The 23,145-nt window shown below is 36.3% G+C and overlaps 1 non-coding gene across 1 annotated transcript; it reads right to left on the bottom strand.

Moving 5' to 3' along the window:
* Positions 1 to 17,609: 17,609 nt before the first annotated feature.
* LOC120236361 lies at positions 17,610 to 17,797 on the bottom strand. Its single transcript, XR_005529643.1, has one exon. It is a non-coding gene; the product is annotated as a U2 spliceosomal RNA (small nuclear RNA).
* Positions 17,798 to 23,145: the final 5,348 nt, after the last annotated feature.

The raw sequence follows: 23,145 nt of genomic DNA, 5'->3' as shown, positions 1-23,145 counted from the left end.
CAGGGACCTATACCAAGGTCATAGTCATACATTTAGAGGCTCATGTTAGTTACAGTAGATTGGAGAGCTTGACAGTAGATGCAGGGAGAGGATTCAGATGTGGTACAAGTAGCTCAGGTGAGAGATGATGGTCTGGGAGGAGAAGGAGGGAGAGGGTTGGAACTGTGACTATTTAAAAGACCCACAGCCCTGGGTGATAGACTGAATCACTGGACACAGGGCTAAGGGGAGAGAGAAGGTGATGCCCAATTTTCAGGCTTTTGCAGCTTGGTGACTGTTGCTGTTCAATAAACTATTTTTAAATACCTTTTATTAAGTAAAATTTTTAATGAAGTATAAATAAGCACAAAAAAGGTCAACAAATCATGAGGATAGAGCTCAATGCATTTTCACAAAGAGAAGACTCCCTGTGAGCAGCATTCAGGAACATTAGGCAGAAGTGCCTGTAACACCTGGGAACCAACACTCGTCCCCAAGACATGGAAGAGATTTTAAGCAGGGACATAATATGTCTTCAAGATGGTTAATTTTGCCTGCTTTTACAGTTTATGTAAACAGAGCTATGCAACATACATGATTTTATATCTGCCTTCTTGGGCCCAACATCATGTTTGTAAGAATCATCTACGTCATTGCATGTAGCAATAGTTTGCTCATTCTTATTACTATATAGCATATAGTATATATACTATACATATACATACATATACTATATACTACATACATATATAGTATACTATATATATATATATATATATATATGTATTGTTGGGATCACAAATTATTTATCTATCATTGTTAATGGAAAGTTTGGCTATTTTCAGTTTGGGACAATTATGAAAATGTGTTTTAAAATTACTCTTGTGCATGTCTTTTGGTGAATATATGCATACATTCAGTGAGGAGAGGGAGCATTGGATCATGGAGGAACCTCTTTTAATACATTGCCAAACTAGTGAGAGATACAGACAAGTCTGTAGATGTATAAAATGAAGTGAAAGCAGGAATCTAAAGATAAGCCACTAAGTGCCCAACCCACCCAGGACTCTGACATCTCCCATTTCAACAGACCTTGAACTTCCATTGTGATGGCTATGTGGGATGTGGAAATAGGAGATAAAACTTAGGATCTGCCCGAGGCAGGAGAGATGATAGGATAGTACTACTAAAAGCGGAGTTTGCAGATGTATCCACAAATTACCTGTTGCCAATCCATGTTGAGATATGTGCAGAAATTAAGAGTATTTAGAAACTTTTATAGTAATTTTATAGTGCAGTAACATCTAAGTAGCATTCATTTTTCTAGTCAATAGTTTTGATTGTATTTTATAAAAATATCTGTCTGTGATGCATCACAGATAGTTTCTATAGCATTGTGAAAGGAAACTCATGCATAAAGCTATGACTGATCCTCAAATCTAGACCCTCAACAGAAAGGTGAACTAGAAATATATTATTTTCTCATTTGTTTCAATCTTAGCCTAGAGTAATGATGGCAGGGACATTCTCTCACCAAAATTTGAAACCATAGTCTGGCTCTCAAGGATATGTGGCCCAGTTCATATTTCTGTTTGATTTGAGAAACCTCAAGCCAATAAGTGATCCTGGGTTAAAAGTGCTCCCCGGCACCTAGAAGAAACAAATTCAAATACATGTTCTCTATGAAGGAAAAAATAAACCTCCTTTAAGTCAGGCTTCAAAGAATTACAACAGATAAAGGTGCATTGAACATATGTTTGCAATTATATGTCATTAATCCTGTGAAGAAGCAGAACCCATTGAGTCAACAGAAACAGAAGATAACCAGAATCAGACTCACAGAGACTTCAGATATTGGAATTCTCAGCTATAGAATACAAAATGTGTATATTTAATAAATGTAGAAAAATAAAGTGTTTCAAAAATACAACTAAGGTGGAGCACCTGGGTGGCTCAGTCAGTTAAGCGTCCACCTTCGGCTCAGGTCATGATCTCATGGTTCGCGGGTTCAAGCCCCATGTCGGGCTCCGTGCTCACAGCTCAGAACCTGGAACCTGCTTCGTATTCTGTGTCTCCCTCTCTCTCTGCCCCTCCCTGACTCATGCTCTGTCTCTCAAGAATAAATAAACACAAAAATTAAAAAAAAATACAACTAAGGATAGGGGACCATCAAGAATGACCAGGCATTGTCAAAGTGAAAAACCTGATACCTAAATTTAGAACTACATATTCATCAGTAGAACGAGGTATGTAGTATTAGTATGAGTGAATCTGGTGAAACATTACACTTGATTGCTTTTGGTATGCCTTAAATTCAGATTAATTTTATGTTTTACGTATTCATAATTGTTGATTATACCAAAATTCAATTATGATGAGGAGAAAGTACTCTAAGGAATGGCAAAAACGTAAAACTAAATAAACAAAATGGGTTAAGTTTTGAAATGTCAAAAACTATGCGAACCCAATACAGTAATGGGAATCCAAAATTCTGACAGTGTCATGACGACAAAAGAATTAAGATAGCCAAAAAAATACAGGTGATAAAAATGACAATAAAAGAGATGAGAAAAACTACAAGAATCAGTTCCCTCCTGAAGAGGAAATTTAGATGAGAAGGAAGATGAATATATTAATAAAGGAATATATAATATAAATAAATATAAATAAAATATAATTTGTATGATCTGCATGAAGGTCTGAGGCAGCTTTCAATTTGATAAATTTTGTACTTCTATTTTTAATTTTTTTAGGGACCCCCCTGCACTGTTTTCCATAGTTGCTGCACGAACTTACACTCTCATCAATAGTGCATAACTGATCAGTTTGTCCACATCCTCACCAACACTTGATATTTCTTGTCTTTTCAATAATAGCCATTCTGACGGGTGTGAAGTGATATCTCATTAGGGTTTTGATTTGCAATTCCCTGATTATCAGTGGAAGTTGAGTCTCTTTTCACGTATCTGTTGACCTCCTGTTTGTCTTGTTTAGGAAAATGTCTATTCAGATCCTCTGCCCATTTTTAAATAGATTGGCTTTTTAATATATTTTTGCTATTGAGTTGTAGATATATTTTGGATATTAAGTCTGTATCAGAGAAATGATTTGCGACAATTTTCTCCCATTTGGTAGGCTGTCTTTTCATTTTGTTGAAGTTTTTACATATTTTGAAAATTAAGCCCTATTACACACTACAGACAAATTAATTACTAAAATGAAGTTTTAACTGTGGAAAGCCAAATTTCAAAAGCCTTGGAAGAAAATGCCATGCTAGATTTGTTTCATTCGCTCCTCATCAGATCTATTGTCCACTCTTGTCCACTAGTAACCATTTTTAAGATGCTGACCTATGTAGATGGCATCCACAATGTGCCTGTGGCCTCTGTTTCTGGGTGAGTTTGGCCAATAGAGAGACTGAGAAGCAGATCAAAGACAAGAGAAAATGAGGTTAAGAGTCTTTACAAGGCTGGGCTTAAGGTGAGGTTAGTGAGGCATTATTCTCTGAAATTTGCCTCTCTACATTCTTTCCAGTCTTGCCTTCTGGAACGCAGTTCAGATATAAACTATATTTTCTCACTCACTTTTCCGTATCTTTTAACCTCTTTGTTATATTTCCTGTTCATTTGTCTTTCTGTGATGCTTCTGAGAGAATTTTTTTTTTAATTTTAATGTTTATTTTTCAGAGACAGAGTGTGAGTGGGGGAGGGGCAAAGAGAGAGAAGGAGACATAGAATCTGAAGCAGGCTCCAGGCTTTGAGCTGTCAGTACAGAGCCCACAAAGGGGCTCAAACTCACGAACCCTGAGATCACAACCTGAGCCGAAGTTGGATGCTTAACCCACTGAACCACCCAGGAGCCCCTGAAAGAATTTCAAATGCATCTTCCAGATGTGTCTTCCAACACATTAATTATCTCTTTCCACTTGTGTGCTTAAGCTACCAATGACCTCCCCATTGGGTTTTCTTTTTTTGTGTGTAATGTAAAATTTGATGTACGTTGAAGGAAAGTCTGAAATACAAGAAACAATACTGTACTATATACTTTAAATTTTGCTAAAAAGGTAGATCTTTAGGGGTCCAACTGGTTTGGTTTGGGTTCAGGTCATGATCTCAGGGTTCGTGGGACCAAACTCCTAGTGCAGACCCTGCTTGGGATTCTCTCTCTCTCTCTGCCACTCCCCTGTTTGTGTGTGTGCTCTCTCTCTGTCAAAATAATAAACTTTTTTTTTAAGATGGATCTTATGGTAAGTGTTCTTATCACAGAAAATAATAATAAATAATGAGAGCATATCAAAAAAATAAATATTGAGAGCAGGAAGAAACTTTTACAGATACTAGACATGTTTATGGCATAGATTGTGGTGATGATTTAATGAGTATATACTTATCTCCAAACTCCTCAAGCTGCCTATGTTAAATATGTACAGGTTTTTGTATGTCATTCATAGCTTAATAAGGTGATTTTTTTAAAAAAAAATTGTGAGCAGAATGGTAATATGAAAGAATAATAATAATAATGGATAAATGTACATATCAGAAATTTTAAAATTAAGTTATTCATATATAAAATTTGAGACTGTAGAGTGTTTAGGAGGAATATACTAACTACAATCTTTATCAATAAGAGTTTAAACATCATGTTCAAAACATGCGTGTATGTGGGGCTCAGAGTGCAGAAGAGTGACTGCAGATGGGGCAGGAGTGGAAGATGAAATGAGGCTGTGCCACACTTGCCAAACCCAAGATAATAGGAGAGTGGAACATGGACCAATCTCAATCACTCAAGCACAAATCACAAAAAAAACACAAATTCCAAGCAAGCTACTAGTAAATAAAATTCAGCAAAAAATTAAAAAGATAATACAGGATGACAAAGTTGGGTTGACTGTATGACTGAAAGAATAATTTGACATTAGAAAAGCTCTTCACTATATTAACAGTTAAAGAAGAAAAATTAAAGAATCATTTAAAAAGCTACAGGCAATTCGACATCTATTTATGATGAACCAAATGAAAATTAAAAGGAATTACCTTAATCTAATGAAGGGCAGTTACCAAAAATTCTACAAAACGTTATTGTTTTGTTGAAACATTAAAAGCACTCTATTTAAGATCAAGAATGAGACAGATGCCCTTTAACACTGTAATAAAGGTACTAGTCAGTGAAATAAGACCAGGAAAAACAGGAAATAAATATATAAGGATTGAAAAAGACCAAACTGAATTCTTGGTTGGCAGTTAATTTCGTTCACTGTATTGAATATATTACATTGTCTCTTGGCTTTCATTGTTACCACTGAGAAAACTACTATGACTTAAACTGCTGCTTATTTAAAGGTAATCTGTATTTTTTATTCTTGCTCTTTTAAGACTTTTGCTTTATCTTTGGTGTTCTTGAGTTTAACTATGATACTTCTTTGGCACAAAAATCTGACTTTTGTAACTCACCTATTCATTCTAACAGTTTGTATATTTCACAAGTGATTTGACTACCTACATGGAAAACAGGGGAAAATATAAAATGATACTACTCAGAGAAACACAAGAACAAAATATGTTCTGTAGGAAAAAGTTAAAGCAAAATGTGAAGCTATATATGGATAAAATTATAGAATAATTCTCCCAAGTTACAAACTCTAGAAAGTAGTAGACTGTAATTCAAACCTAGACAGAATGTCCCTTAGCATCTAACCAGTACACTATCTTGCCTTGGGCTGCAGAAGGGGGAAACACTAGTGTTTTAAACCAGATGAAAATTTCACAATGAAAATTAAAACAAGATACCATTTCAGACTTACCAGATTGCTAAAGTTAAAAGTCTGACAATAGCAAGTCTTGGTGAGGCTATAAATTACAAGAACTCTTACACATTGCTACTGGAATATAAATTGTTGCAATCATCTGGAAAGCAATATTTCTTTTTTTATTTTTAGGTGAAGTTCTTTGGTTTTTTTTAAAATAGTTTATTGTCAAGTTGGTTTCCATATAACACCCAGTGCTCATCCCAACAAGTGCCCTCCTCCATTCCCATCACCCCTCTTCCCTCTCCCCCTCCCCATCACTCTCAGTTTGTTCTCAGCATTCAAGAGTCTCTCACGGTTTACCTCCCTCTTCCCAACTATTTTTCCCCTTCTTCTCCCCCATGGTCCTCCGTTAAGTTCCTCCTAATCCACATATACGTGCAAACATATGGTATCTGTCCTTTTCTGCCTGACTTTTTTCATTCAGCATAACACCCTCAAGGTCCATCCACGTTGCTACCCATGGCCAGATTTCACTCTTTCTCATTGCCATGTAGTATTCCATGGTATAGATAAACCACATCTTCTTGATCCATTCGTCTTTTGATGGACATTTAGCCTCTTTCCATGTTTTTGCTATTGTGGAGAGTGCTGCTATGAACATTGGGGTTCATGTGCTCCTATGCATCAGCATTTCTGTATCCCTTGGGTAAATTCCTAGCAGTGCTATTGCTGGGTCATAGGGGAGTTCTATTGTTAGTTTCCTGAGGAACCTCCACACTGTTTTCCAGAGAGCCCGGGCTGCACCAGTTTACATTCCCACCAACAGTGTAGGAGGGTGCCCGTTTCTCCACATCCTCGCCAGCATCTAGAGTTCTCTGATTTGCTCATTTTAGCCACTCTGACTGGCGTGGGGTGGTATCTCAGTGTGGTTTTGATTTGTATTTCCCTGATGAGGAGGGATGCTGAGCATCGTTTCATGTGTCTGTTGGCCCTCTGGATGTCCTCTTTGGAGAAGTGTCTGTTCATATCTTCTGCCCATTTCTTCACTGGGTTGTTTGTTTTTCGGGTGTGGAGTTTGGTGAGTTCCTTATAGATTCTGGATATTAACCCTTTATCTGATATGTCATTTACAACTATCTTTTCCCATTCCGTCAGTTGCCTGTTAGTTTTATGGATTGTTTCCTTTGCTGTGCAGAAGCTTTTTATCTTGATGAGGTCCCAATAGTTCATTTTTGCTTTTGATTCCCTTGTCTTTGGGAATGTGTCAAGTAAGATTTTGCTGCAGTTGAGGTCAAGGAGGTTGTTTCCTGCTTTCTCCTCTAGGATTTTGATGGTTTCCTGTCTCATATTAAGGCCCTTTATCCATTTTGAGTTTATTTTTGTGTATGGCCTGAGAAAATGATCTAGTTTCATTCTTCTACATGTTGCTGTCCAGTTCTCCCAGCACCATCTATTAAAGAGGCTGTCTTTTTTCCATTGGATACTCTTTCCTGCTTTGTCAAAGATTAGTTGGCCATACATTTGTGGGTCCAATTCTGAGTTCTCTATTCTATTCCATTGGTCTATATGTCTGTTTTTGTGCCAGTACCATACTGTCTTGATGATGACGGCTTTGTAGTAGAGGCTAAGGCCTGGGATGGTGATGACTCCCATTTTGGTTTTCTTCTTCAATATTACTTTGGCCATTTGGGGTCTTTTTTGGTTCCATACACATTTTAGGATAGTTTGTTCTAGTTTTGAGAAGTATGCTGATGCAATTTTGATTGGGATTTCATTGAATGTGTAGATTGCTTTGGGTAATAATGACATTTTAACATTATGTATTCTTCGGATCCATGAGGATGGAATGTTTTTCCATTTTTTGGTGTCTTCTTCAATTTCCTTGATAAGTTTTTGATAGTTTTCATCATACAGATCTCCTATATCTTTGGTTAGGTTTATTCCTAGGTATTTTATGGGGTTTTTTTGTGCAATTGTCAATGGGATCCGTTTCTTGATTTCTCTTTCTGTTGCTTCATTGTTGGTGTATAAGAATGCAACCAATTTCTGTACATTGATTTTGTACTTGCAACTTTGCTGAATTCATAGATCAGTTCTCCACTCTGGTGGAGTCTGTTGGGTTTTCTATGTAGAGTATCGTGTTTTCTGCGAAAAGTGAAAGTTTGACGTCTTCTTTGCCAATTCTGATGCCTTTGATTTCCTTTTGTTGTCTGATGGCTGATGCTGGGACTTCCAGCACTATGTTAAACAACAGTGGTGAGAGTGGACATCCCTGTCGTGTTCCTGATCTCAGGGGGAAAGCTCTCAGTTTTTCCCCGTTGAGGATGATGTTAGCTGAAGGCTTCTCATAGATGGCTTTTGTGATGTTTAAGTAGGTTCCTTCTATCCCAACTTTCTCGAGAGTCTTTATTAAGAAGGGATGCTGTATTTTGTCAAATCTGGAAAGCAATATTTCAATATCTAGCAAGGTTGAAGTGATACAGTAATTTTGCCTCTAGCTATACACCATAGAGACATGCCCAATGGGTACAGAAGGATATATAGACAAGAATGCTCATAGCAATATTGCTATTAATAGCAAATACAAAAATGAAAACCACCTTTAACAGAAAAATAAATAAATAATCTGGTCATACAATGGGCAAATTTTCTCACTGTTTAACCAGCTTCATTGAGGTTTAATTTAAACACCATACATTCCATCCATTTTATTTATCATTTTAGCATTCATTAATGATGTTTAGTAAATCCGTAGAGTTGTGTAACATCATCACAATCCAACTTAAGAACATTTTCATTACCCTAAGAAAGATCTCTCATGCCCATTGCAGTTAATTCCTTCAGCCCCAGAGCCAAGTTACCACTAATTTATTGTGCATCTATATTTATACTTGTATTTAATATAAATGCAATTTTAAAATTCAGTCTTTTGTATCTGGATTCTTCCATTTAGTATAATGGTTTTGAAATTCACCCATGTTGTAGCATGTATCAATAGTGAGTTCCTTTTAATTGCTAACGTAGTATTGTAATGTATGTATAGGCCCATTCACTCTCTTGGCTATGAAGAGCCAAGAGGAAGGAAAGCTACTCATTTCAGCCTGAATGAATTTCACAAACATAAGGTTTAACATAAAAAACAAGTTGCAGGAGAAAACATCCACTATTAGAGCACTAATAGAAAGCTTACTTACCTCATAAACAGTACCATTGGTTGTTCAGGCATTCATACACAGATTGTAAAGTATGAAGCAATGCATGAGAATGATAAACAACAAACATGGAATGGTAATTACCTCTAGGAGAGAGGGAGAGAGATTTTCCAAGCCAAGGGTAAAGGAGCTTCAACTTTATTTGTAATGATACAGGTACACAGGTATTGGTTGTATCATATGTTATTTCATATATTTTATTTTATGTTTCTAATGTACTTCCATAGGTATGAAATATTTCATAATACATTTATAAACCCTTTGAAATGAATTAACTCTTTGAAAACACATAATTAGGGGTGCCTGGGTGGCTCAGTCAGTTAAGCATCCGACTTCGGCTTAGGTCAAGATCTCACGGTTCGTGGGTTCGAGCCCCGCCTTGGGCTCTGTGCTGACAGCTAGCTCAGAGCCTGGAGCCTGCTTCAGATTCTGGGTCTCCCTCTCTCTGACCCTACCGTGCTCACGCTGTCTCCCTCTCTCTCAGAAATAAATAAAACATTTTTTAAATACTAACTATGAAATTTCTTTTTATTTACTTTATTTTTTTAATTTTTAAAATGTTTTTATTTATTTGTGAGAGAGAGAGAGAGACAGCATGAGCTGGCGACGGTCAGAGAGAGAGGGAAACACAGAATCTGAAGCAGGCTCCAGGCTCTGAGCTAGTGGTCAGCACAGAGCCTGATGCGGGGCCAAACCCAGGAACCGTGAGATCTTGACCTGAGCCAAAGTCGGACGCTTAACTGACTGAGCCACCCAGGCGCCCCAATAAAACATTTTTTAAAAATTTTTAAAAAGAAAGAAAACACATAATTACAGAAGCATGATAGCTTCTACTTAAATAACAGCTATAATATTAAAATATTAATGCCCAAAATATAACTAAAATACTTAAATGCTTATACTCAAAATGGTGAAAGTAAAAAATGGAAGTGAAAACAATGTCTTTTCTCATCTATCATTACCAGTTGAGAATTCATCTAATTTTTGAAACTAGCTTAAAAATGTTAGAGATGTTTAATATTCATTCTCTTCATATTTTCTTCTACTTTTCAATTGTTTGAACTCTCTGGACTTTCCCCAGACATCTTTTCAGATAACTTTTAAATTTCATTTCACTCTTATTTGTAGATCAAGGGTGATAGAAACGTTTGGTTGTAGGCATTGGAGACCCCAAGTCAAATTAGTTGAATCTGAAAAAACCTAAGTATTGGTTGAGATAACCCAAATGTTTAAGGAAGTTCTAGCTTCAGGCACAGCTTCAATAATGCTGCCAGAACTCCATGCACTCTCTCTCCATCTCCCCATTCTGTTTTTTCCTGCAGTGGTATCACTCTCAGGCACACCTCTTAACATGGTAGCCTTTGGCAAGTCTAGGCATACTTTATCATTACAGGACTGAGTCCCATTGCATTGGCGTAGCGTTGTGTGCCAATCCCTGAACAGCCACTGTGATGGAAATGCTGATTGGTTCAGTCAAGGGCATTTTTAGAACGTAGGGTGAGTGAGTGTAGGCACACAAAAAAACCACACAGACTATGAGGGAGGAAGGAGGGGTCTGCAAAAGAAAATGTACCAAAAGAAGGGAAAGTACATGCTACATACAACAACTAACAAATGTTTGCCACATCATCTGAAGATTGAAATGTCCTTCCATGTCCCATTGGGGGTTCATTCTGGTATCATGTACCTTTGTAGTAACTGCAGGCTATCTGACATGTCTGAATGAATTCTTCTACTTAATGAGGATTGCTGATCAGGGCTGGTTTTCACAATATCAGCATTCATGGTAAGAGAAATTTTAATTTGGTCAAGGAAAGTCTGGACCACTATAAAATAGAGGCAAGGACTCTCAAATTCTATAAAATTTCATAATATTTACAGTGTTTCCTATTTAGATCCTCAGTTTGCTACATCCGTGACAAAGTCCTATATGAATACCATATAATTCTGTAAATATTCCCAGTAAGGTTAAATAAAAAAGAAGGATTTGTTTAATACTGTTGGATTCAATGCTGTGTACTGATGTAATGGGAAAATTATTCAGGAACATTTCATTCTTGAGAAAATATTGCCCACATTATCAATGCCTCAACATACCTGGGCTTATAAAAAACCATAATCCATACTTTCTGAGCACATGAACTTGTTGGCAACTTTTCACCACACACACACACACACACACATAAAAATTGTCTTGGAATTCAATAGCTAGTAACAGTGCTCAAAAAGTTAAGTTTTCTGTAACAGACAAGGATACAATTGCAGATGATATTTACCCACTTTCTTCAGACAATAGTCAAGTTAATTTCCTGAAGAGATTCTCTGTTTATGAACATTCTTCCTATTCAAATAAGTAGCCAGAATTTTGCTCATAATGGACCAAACTGAGGAAGATTAATAAATAGTGATTCATTAACTATTATTTACCCACTGTATGCCAAATGTTCATGCTAAGCCCTGAGGATGTAAGAGTGAAGAGAGGAGTTTGTAGTTTAATGGAGGAAACATACAGACAAGTAATTGTAATAATGGATGATCAGTATTTTGATGAAATGAATAATATGCATTGTAATACTTAGAGAATGAGCAAGAAAAAGAATTAATTGTGACGGCAGAGATGTTGGCAAGGCTTTGATGGGGAATAAATGTCTTGGGAGAGGCTTAGGCTAAGTCTTAAGAACAAATAGGAACCATCCCTGTACAAAGGGTGGGGTAGGAATGGAAAGGGCAACTCAAGCAGAGTCAACAGAGAAATGAGCAAATATAATGGGTTTAGCTAACCAAAAATAGGCAGCAGTAAAGGAGGTATGTCACTGAGGAGGTAGGCACTTCCTGGTAAGCTTTGAGAAGGGTACCAACTAAAATATATGTCAAGTACTCACTGAGATTTCATTCATGTAATTGCAATTAATTTTGCTCTGAAAGCATTTTAATATGTTAACATTCTAGGGGGTGGTTTGGGGAGAAGTAGTCATCCATATTTTAGCGTCAGTTATTTGAGATGTTTCCTGCTCCCACATTTGGTCTAGATCAGGGGTCAACAGATTTTTCTTGTAAAGTACCAGATGGTACACATTTTTTTACTTTTTTGAACCAGACAGTTTCTGTTGCAACTACTCCTCTTTACAGTTGCATCAGGAAAGCAGACATAGGCAGTTCATGAATGAATGGTTGCAGCCCTGTCCCAGCAGAACTTGATTCACACAAACAGGCAATTTCTCCAAGGTTCCAACTAAGCCAAGAGCTTGGGATCCCCAAAGCCTTCCTAGCCATGCTAACCCCCACCAAAGCCTTAAACTTTTAATATCTGCCTGGACAGACAGCCATCTCATTTTTCTCCTAAATTGCCACTCAACAGAGGCTGTATAAGACTTCAGTGTATTTGGAAAATGGTGCTGAAGAGAAGAAGGGAAACCCTGCTCATCTCTTCCTGATTCGTCCGCTGCCCTGGGGAGGCAGGAGCCACAAATCCTGTGCAGATAAGTGGCTTCTTTCGTCCCAGGGCAGGCCTCCTTTTCAAGTTTTCAGACTTCTTTTCCTTTTTATCGGTCTAGCCTATGCATGGCACTTAAGTGCACATGGAAGTGATTTTGGCTCTGTGCAGGTTACAGCAAACATTGCATTCTGATTCTGAGTTGATTTCCCTCCCCTCACAGCCTCCCCCAAATATAGTAAATCAGAGTTAGGGTTTAAGCCTAAACATAAAGCCTATTTAACATGTTACATAGATGAAATATAGCACTATTCCACTGCTAACAGTTCTGTCATGTTTAGTAAAAGTGTGGGTCATGGACCATGAAACTCACTCTGAAAGGCATAAAAATATTTAAGAAGGAGGAATCCCAAGCCTTTTGGGAAGGGAGAAAAAGAACAAAACCAGCTACCTTTAATAATTTATTTCTCATTCTTTATCCGCTTTTGCATTTGAGAAAATCCTTAAGGCTCAGAGGGGACTTGGTTCATGCCAAACAATTTATGTCTATGAATTCCTTTTTTGTGCACTTCACATGTCACAGACGCACAATAATGCCACCATTACTTGCCAGTTGCATGAACTTTGATCTCAAATGGGTCATGGGTCAGCTTCAAACAAAGCACTAAATGTGAAATGATAAGTCACTTCCATGCCTATGATATTACGAGATTTTATTTTTCACATAGTGGGCACAATGGCACATTTCTGTTCTTTAGTTTTCAGTTAATGACTATAATGTGGATAATCCTGGAAGTCAGGGACAGGTCCAACAATTTCGTTGAAGACAGAAACTTCTCAGCATTACACAATCCAGTATAATATATTGTATTTCCTAATAGTTTAACGGACATTTCATTGTTCGTTGGTATTAAAAGATTTAATCAAAGAAAGGCATTGACAAAAATTTGCCTTATAATTGAGAATTATAAGAACCTGGTCACTGGGTTTTTAAAAGTTTTTATTTAAAGTCCATTTAGTTATCATAGAGTGTAATATTCATTTCAGGTGTACAATATAGTGATTCAACATTTCCATACATCACCCATGCTCATCATGACAAGTGTAGTCCTTATTCCCAATCACATATTTAACACCCCCCCCCCATGTCACCTCTGGCAACCATCAATTTGTTCTCTATAGTTAAGAGTCTGTTTCTTGGTTTGCCTCCCTCTCTCTCTTTTTAAAACTGGTCACTGTCAAGACCTGGTTTCCAAAGTTGTTACTGAAGCTGCAGGTATTAATGTAAAAAGTAGTCATAATTTAAAAACCTTAACTTAGCCAAATTCTCTGTCATTTATATAATTCATACTGGAAGTGTTAAATATCACACATTTTACATTAAAATGTGAGGCAGGTATTCATAACAAGACCAATGCTGTAGCTTCAATATTGAGATATGTAATTGAATTTGGACCAATGATTTTTAGTGCCCTGATCCAACTGGTTATGTCAAGTAATTGAGTGTTACAAATGGTGACTACAGAATTAAAACTTCAGATTATAACTATCTCTAATCAAATCCCCAATCCTTTTGCTAACCCTATAATGGTTCTGATTACTCCAGAAGGTTTGTGAGTTTTGTCTTATAAGAACCCATAAACCTAAGAATCCAATAATACAGTTCTGACTCAATTTAATAAGTCTACTAACTATAAGTTATATGCTCATTTTTAAGAAATTATAGTTATGATTATTTTTAAAATATTATTTTAGTACTTTATGAATTATATATATGACAGTTTGGCCAAATTGAAGCCCTTAAAATCATCGATCATCATTATTATTTTGCACTAGTACGCAAAATATGAGCCACCAATGTGTGCAAGCATGTCTTCATAGCGGTAAGTTTCATAACTCTTAAAGTTAGATTCCCAGTTATTAGATTTTGTTAATTGCTTTCCTCTTAATAAGTTCTTTTTATTAAGACTCACAAAATTATTTATGACATTGTTCCTTTTTGTGGTAAAACTACTTTAGTTCACCAAACTACTGCCTGCATGATGGGCTTGCAAGTTTTAAAATTCCTGTAATTATTCTAGATGGGCTTTGTCTGAAGTGTTTGAAATATTAATGATCCCCAAAATCTTCCATTTCATAAGAGTTTCTAGCTTAATTTAAGGTACACCCAATGAAAACCACTAGCGGCTTCCCTTTTAAGTAAAGGTAGAATTCACATGAAAGGTATTAAGCACTTTATGTTTTCTCTGTTCAGTAGGATTAATTTTTAGGGCATCATAGGTTGAGAAAACTGGCAAAAAAAAAAAAAGACTACATTTTATGCTTTTATAATGCATAGCTCTCAGATACTGCACTGAAATACTTTCAAGGTTAAAATATCCATATGTTTGAGATTGGCCATCAGATGTGTCATATGTAGTATGAGGATTGAGTATAAGGATTTTCTTACATTTTTCAAGTGTTTTTTGAGAGAGACAGAGTATGAGTGGGGGAAGGGCAGAGAAAGAGGGAGACACAGAATATGAAGCAGGCTCTAGGCTCTGAGCTGTCAGCACAGAGCCCGACATGAGGCTTGAACTCATAAACTGTGAGATCATGACCTGAGCCAAAGTTGGACACTCAACTGACCAAGCCACCCAGGCACCCCGAGTTTAAGGATTTTCTAACTCCACTTCCCTGAAAATAAAGTCTAGCACTCTGTCTCATTTTGCAGAAGCCTCTCCAATGGGTAAGCCATGTTTCTCCTAAGAGTCATGTAAAGTGCTCAAGAGAAGATTTTCTCCAAAAATTAGCATTTCATAGGCTCCACATGAGGTGAGGTCAGAAATGCTTCCCAGGCAGAAGGCCCAGGGACCAGGCACCCCACACGGAGGACAGCACATTCCTCTGTGTAAGGGGCTCATGCTCTCTGACCTCAATGGAAAAGCTGATCCATACACAAAGGGACAGAGGCCAGTGAGTTAGTGAGAGCAAGCAGCTTTGCCTGCTGATACTAAGGCCTAACTTTGTATGTCAACAAGCAGCACTTTCTGGGCCCTCGGGAATGGGTTTCTACTACAGCCCTTCTTGCTGCCTCTGTTAATCATTGAGCTCTCTTTCTCTGAATTTAAGAATGAGTCATGGCTTTAACTCTAGGGCAGCCTGATAAAGGTCCGCCATCAATGGCCTGCCTTAGGATTTCCAGGTCAAAGGAAAGGTTAAAACGGGGAAAATGACAACTGCCAACTTAAGAGAGGACTGTGTTACTGTTGAAAAATAATGTTGACCTCAAAATGACCTTCAGTAGAAGAGTGTTCCCTGCTTATGGATAACCGAGCTTAGACTAAGCTCTAGCATCTAAAAGGAGGGGACAACTTTTTCTATCCACCACATTTTGAGCTTTGCTAATATTCAGTGTAAGCAGGGTGATCTTGGTCGGGACATCTGATGTCCTGATCTCTATATATAGCAACTGGTTTACTGAAGTTTAAAGTGAGCATGTGTGATTGGTTCTCCAGGGGAGAAAATCATATGTAAATATACAAAGATTTTGAAAGCCCTGGTTTGGTGACTGCATCACCCAATGCTCACCATTGCTGAAACTGGATATGATTGTGTTGTCTTGCAGGCATTTATTTTACAACAGTCATTTTAAGCCACCAATTGCCAGTGTTCTTTAAGCGCTTGAAGCCAAAATGACATGGAGTTTTTACCCCCCTTGGCCAAATTAGATATCAAGGAGAAAATCTGATCTTATGGAAGAAGAAAATTACATTTCAAAGATTCAATAATCACAATGATTTTCTTAATTATCCTGCCAGATGAAATTTTAGGACCTCAAATGAGAGAAGAATATGTCAAATTAGGTCAATGTGTGGTTTTATGGTCAAATATATTGTTTGACCTAATTAGTAAATTTTAAAAATGTATACAGGATGAAGTTTGGGAACTGAGGAAGCCCTGAGGTCACATCTTCCCATATAACAGGCAGACCCTACTTGCTGCCCCAAATTGGAATGAGCTTTCTATTGCTGCTGAAATGTATTTATTTTGTAAACTGCTTCTTATCAAATGATAAACTCTTAAACAATGGTCAGAGAAAAAAATACAATCAGTGTTAGGTAGATGACTCAGCAGTCTAGCAGTCTAAGTTAGGTAGGTTTCAAGCCACAGATTTCACATTTTCATAACTGTTAAATAATTGAGAAAATACTTGCATACAGAAGTAATCATTGTATTTTATCCTTAAAATAAACCCATGAGGTTGGTATCATCTCTCCATTTTATAGATGCCAATGGCAAGGCCCGGCGAGTTTAAGACTATTCAGCAGAGATTCATACAATCCAACAATTATTGGTTGAGTGCCTACAGTCTTCCAGGCACAGCTAAGAAAGAAACTTGGGCCAAAATCTACTAAATACACCTATTGTCAGAAATATGGTTACAGTATTTTAATCAACACAGAGGAGTGCAGGTTCCAATCTATTTAAGCTGCTACATGAGTTGAAATCTTTTTGTAGTCCCAGGACTGTGGCAAGCTACCTCTGACAATCTGATAGCTAGAACATAATGGCTTTGTCTAGCCTCTGAAATACTAATCATAGGCAAAATGGTGAGGTGTAGCTGTGAGCCGGATGTCCCCTTCCCATCTCAGGGCCTTTCTCTCGGCTTGCTCTCCTTTCTGCCTGTGTCTCACATTTTTCTATTTCAATTAACTCTTATTTGAAACGCAATCTTTCTAAAAGTGAGTTCTTTAAGGAAAAGGAAAAAAAATTGATTAAGAAAAAAGAAAGAAAGCAAAATATACGTGGATTTAAAAAAAAAAAAAAGAGAGATTTAGGGGTGCCTGGGTGGCTCAGACAGTTGAGTGTCCAACTTCACCTCAGGTCATGATCTCACAGTTTGTGGGTTCATGCTGGAGCCCCGCGTCCAGCTCTATGATGACAGCTCATAGCCTGGAGCCTGCTTTGGATTCTGTCCTCCTCTCTCTCTGCCTTTTCCCTGCTGGAACTCTGTCTGTCTCTTTCAAAAATAAATAAACATTAAAAAAAGATACAGATTTAACCACAGATATGGAAGAGACTATAGAAATTGTGGGGGAGAAATCTCTGCAACTCAAGGCAATAAAATTGAAAATCTAAGTTTATTGATGGAGTAATTTTTCAGCAATATATAAATTAACAAAATTAATCCAAGAAAAGAATGAAGAATATATACAGACCAATAATCGTAAAAGATAACTGAAGATGTACCTTTAAAAAAATCTACAGACGCAGATGGCTTTACAGATACAGTTAGTCTTAAAATACTGACGAGTCACGTCTTTTAACGTACTCTAGCTCATAGAAAAATGCATTAATCTCTATTTTATCCAGATAGCCAACACCTTATTAAACTGATAAGAACAGATACTACACTTGATCATAGCCAAAAGGCCGAGAAACGATAGCCAACACCTTATTAACAAAACCCAATGGGTAGTACAGATAAGAAACTTATAAATCAATTTTTTATGAATATAGATGCAAAATTCTAAGTAAAATATTATCAATCTAATGCAGCAGTAAATAAAAAGAAAAACAATTTGAGTTTATTCTAGACACACAATGATACTTTAGTATAAACAGTCTTTCAGGACAATTCATTATACCAACAAATTGAGTGTGAAAATGAGCATTCTTATAATTGTAATGATAGTATACTAAAACAAGATATATCAAACTACACCATACATTCCTAATTTTAAAATCCTCCAAATAGGGGTGCCTGGGTGGCTCAGTCAGTTAAGTGTCCAACTTCGGCTCAGGTCATGATCTCATGGTTAGTCAGTTCGAGCCCCGCGTCGGGCTCTGTGCTGACAGCTAGCTCAGAGCCTGGAGCCTGTTTCAGATTCTGTGCCTCCCTCTCTCTCTGACCTTCCCCTGCTCACTCTCTCTCTCTCTCTCTCTCAGAAATAAACAAAACATTAAAAAAATTAAAATCCTCCAAATAAAATAGAAGTGAGGCGAAAATATGACAGAGACTGTTTGCCACAACCAAGAGCCAGTGTCAAATTAAGCAGTAAAACCAGAGCCATTTCTATTGAAATTAGGAACAATGTGGAATACTCACATTGACATTATTCAACATCATTTCAGAGCTAATACATGGGACCAAAAAAATTCACATAAATATTGGAAAATAAAAACAAAACTATTCTTTTTCATCACAGGATGTGATGACAGACATGGAAACTGAAAAAAAACTAGTTTAATAAATTCGTAGTATAAAACTTAGCATGCTGTACACCAGATGCTCTTCAACATGTTTTATATTTATTAAGTCATTTAATCCTTATCCCATTCTATGAATTAGGTACTATTATCTCCCCATATTTAAGATGATGAATCTGTAGTCCCAGATCACACAACCAATAAATAATAAGCCTAGATTTTGAACTCAGAGTATCTAGCTCCAAAAACTGGGCACTACTCTAGATTTCTTCTTGCATCATTAACAAGGAAAATATACTTACAACATATATTGTCAACAATTACACCATCAATATACAATGAACTCTAAAAATTAATAATAATATATATGCAACTCAATAGAAACATTGCCAAAGGATATGAATGGCTACTTCACAAAACAGTAAATTCAACTGGACAATAATCATAAACAATGCTCAAACTACTAGACAAATACAGGTAAAAGCTGTAGGCAAATTACAAAGAATGATAAAAATCAAGTGCTGTCAAGGATGTTGGAAAACACTCACACTCAGATATTCCTGGTGGTACTTAAGGATGAATTGCCAGACTTTTGAAATCTGGTCATATGTAATACATGAAAATGTAATACACACATATGCTTCTACCCACAAATTTCACTTTTGGGAATCTATCTTATCAAAATAAAAGCATGAGAATATAAGACTACTGCATATTTGTTACAACATTGCTGTAGTGGCAATTAATTATGAAATATCTGCTCTAAGCAATACTATGTAGTTGTTAAAAAGAAAAAAGTAAGATTCTCTATCTGTTACCCTTTAGGGATGTCCACATATTGTTAGGTTAAAAAACAAATACCAAATACTGTATAGAGTATCCTCTCATTCTTACAAATCAGACATTATAAGGTAATTACATTGAGAAAGGCTGTTAATATCAGTTTCCCCTGAAAGTAAAATAAAAGAGGCAAGTATAGGGAAAAGACTATTATTATTTAAATGTGTGAATTGTCCCACTTTTAAAAAAATTTAAGCTGAAACTTAATACAGCAGGAGTGCCTGGCTAGCTCAGATGGTAGAGCCTGTGACTCTCGATCTTGGGGTCATGAGTTCAAGCCCCACATTGTGGGTAGAAATTACTTTAAAAAAAACTCAAAAAACCCAAATACTATACTTGCAAATGCAGAGAAAATTTCTGGGAGATACCCAAGAGTGGAGTGGAATCTGAGTATGGTAATGGAGGAAGCTTTTTCTCTTTATACCCTTTTGTATAGTTTGAATTTGTTTTTTGAGCAAGAAATATGTAATTACTTTTTTAAAATCTGATAAACTAATTCCATTGATTGAAAGTAGTTTAATGTTACTCTCCAAGGGATATTTAAATTTTAATAGGTAATTCAGAACTTTTTATCTGGGAAGAAGTCTATTTCAAATAGAGTATCAGGGCCAATATGAGAGGGACTCCCCACTTTGTGCCATATGGACCCATTGACGTGGTCTACCCACTCACAATCCTTTAAAATTATTTCTTGTCTTGGGGCACCTCGATGGCTCAGTCAGTTAAGTGTCAGACTTCAGCTCAGGTCATGATCTCATGGCTTGTGAATTCAAGCCCTGTGTCGGGCTCTGTGCTCACAGCTCAGAACCTGGAACTTGCTTGGATTCTGTGTCTCCCTCTCTCTCCCTGCCCCTCTCTCCCTTGCACTCTGTCTTTATCTCGAAAATAAATAAACATTTAAAAAACGTTTTTTTAAAAAATAAATAAATAGTTCCTGTCTCACATGTAGAATTCGGTTCTTGAATTTAAAAGCTTTGAACTGTCAAGATTTCAAGGAAGCTTGGAGGGGCATATTTAGCATTGGGAATATAATCCATGAAATGTGGAGGGAAGAGATTGGTAAATCTAGCATACACATCTATTAACACTGTTAATACCACCCTACCACATGTCATTTTGGTATCAGGCTGATTCACACATCAGAAAGGAATGAAAACCTCTGTGTGTCAAAATTATTTTTTGTTTACATGTCTCAAGGAAACCTGAGGTTGGTGATTTCACTTCACAAGGACACTGGGAAAAGCCATTTGTGGCTATCTAACTTTATGCTACCAGCAGAAGGTATACATTGATCACACAAAGAACAGATGGTGATGCTGAGAAAGTAGGTATTCTGCTGTTATTCCTGGGTAAGTCTAGCAGGCAGAGATTACAATAATCAATAAAAAAAAAAGTCAATTCCTTATAGAAGGCATGATGTAATATCTGAATTGGTTGGATATGGGGAAGCACAAAAAAACACTTAAAAGTCATTATTTGGAAGTCCTCAAGTTCAATTTTTCTCTTTTCTTTTTTATTGTCTTAATAAATCACACATAAAATAAATACTGTTGAAGGGGGAAAATAAATGAACTGAGGCTGAATGTCAGGTTGAGTAGGAAATTTTAATTGTAGAATAATGGATATAGGTGGATATAGATGACACTTTTTAAAGTAAATTTATCACTTCCTTTCTTCCATCTCAGCTTCTAACACAAAGTGATAATTGCTTTAAAGGCAAAATAGTTCTAGATACACTGATACATACTTTTTTCCCAAGGACTATAAGTAGCAAATTTCAACACCTGATGAAACATGTTATTTCTCATCTCACTTAACAAATTCTAATAGGTAGCTAAAAGTCTCTTACAGGGTATTCATTTATCTCAGTACAAAATGTTTGAGGTTGAAATCCGGCCCAGAAAATGGAGCAGAAAGATCAGGAAAAGGAAATTATATAACTGTCATCATAAGTGATATTCTATTCTGCTGGACCTGAATCATACTATTTTCATCATCAATGCCTATATTTCCTTCTCAAAGAAAAAAATAAAGAAATAACTAAAAATTTAGAAATCTAAATAAAATATAGACAAATCCTAAATCTCTTGAATGAACTCATTGTGAGAGAGTTAAAAGAAAATAGAAAAAACATACTATATAAGGGTGTTTTCCTTTTTTAAAAGAAATGGAACAAACACTTGCAATATTCACAGAATGGAAAGAAGATAATTGTGGTCAATTCTATTATACTTCTACTCCTGAGAAAAGATCTCACAGTCCAGGAAATGACTTCTGAGATCTTTCCTGGATGTGGTAATATGTCCCAGTGAGACTTATTGTCTATTAAATGTCCTACGCTCACAGTCTAAGAGTAGATATGCATTTTTATTGATTTGTATGTACCACACCTTTTGTTCCAAAACAGACTTTTAAAAATAGCTTAAAAGGACATATAAGCTGCAGTAAGACCTCATAAATTAAAAGTACAAGCAAAGAAAAAATGAAAATATGGCTGGGAGCATAAATGGAGCCAAAAATAAGACCAAAGAAGACACCTTATAATATCCTCCACTCTTGCCACAGATTTGGTGCGAAGCTCTCTAGCAGTGGTTGAGAAGAGAAAGACATCAAACTCAAGTCTATACTTACAAAGGGAAAAAAATCCTAATGAAGCTGCAGCTTTGGCTTAAGTTATTTTATTTGTAGTAATAGTAAAAGCATAGCAAGGGTAGATCTAACTCATATAATGCTTAGTATAATTTCAGGTAATCCTCTGAACACATTACATATATTAAATCATTTAATTCTCCCAAAATCTAATGAAGTAAATAATACTATTACTCCTTTAATATAGATCAGGAAACCAAGGAATAAAGAGGTTATGTATCTTGCCTAGGAAGGGATAAGGTGAGATGCTACTAAATGTATGCTTAGATAAACAAGGTATAAACTTTACGTGCTAATGGTTTTTATATACTCACCGATAGGAAACAACTTCGACTAAGTATAAACAAAGCTACAAAATAAGCAAGATAACTTCAGTTTTCTATAATAAACGATCCTGTTTGAAACTAAATTCTGCTTGCAACATTACCATGGAATCGAGTGTAATGATGAAAGTTCATTTAAGTTTGGAGTACTACAACTTGATGATTCAATTTTTCCTCCACTTTTCTCTAATTAGACTGCTGAAAAACCTAGTTCATATGGCCTGTTGTGATACTGTTTGGCCTTCCTTTGGTGAGAAGACATTCTCAATATATCACGCACACCAGTGCTGTTGTTGTTGTTTTCTCATGAGCTGGCAGCAATTCAAGAAATACCACTTGGCATCAACTTTATTGGAAGCACAAACTGGAACTCGGGCAGTGAAACTATGGAGGAGTGTTCAATTATAAGATAAAAAATGATCCAAAATATGCTTATATTAATTTGTTTTTCTAAAATGTTGTTTAAATAAAAACACAACATTTAAGCATTCTTGAGAATAATTCTCATGTCCTTTCTCTTGGGAAACACTTTTTTTTGGAGAAACACACTTGATAATATTCTTAATTTAAAAAGTTAATTGCTTCAACTATTACTAATCTTCATCCTAGAAGACATTTATTTCTCATGGGAGGGGGTGCAATATAAAAAAGCACAGTGTGGAATTAAATCAATAATGGTTTGGGCACTTCTACCAAAAAAGACAAGGATCTTGAAAACATAATTGATGATGTCACACCAATCGGCAACTCAGTAAAAATAACTGCAATAAT

This window comes from Hyaena hyaena, unplaced genomic scaffold, assembly GCF_003009895.1.
Source record: "Hyaena hyaena isolate Hyena2069 unplaced genomic scaffold, ASM300989v1 scaffold_152, whole genome shotgun sequence".
Lineage (NCBI taxonomy): Eukaryota > Metazoa > Chordata > Mammalia > Carnivora > Hyaenidae > Hyaena > Hyaena hyaena.
This window is presented reverse-complemented; position numbering and strand designations above follow the sequence as displayed.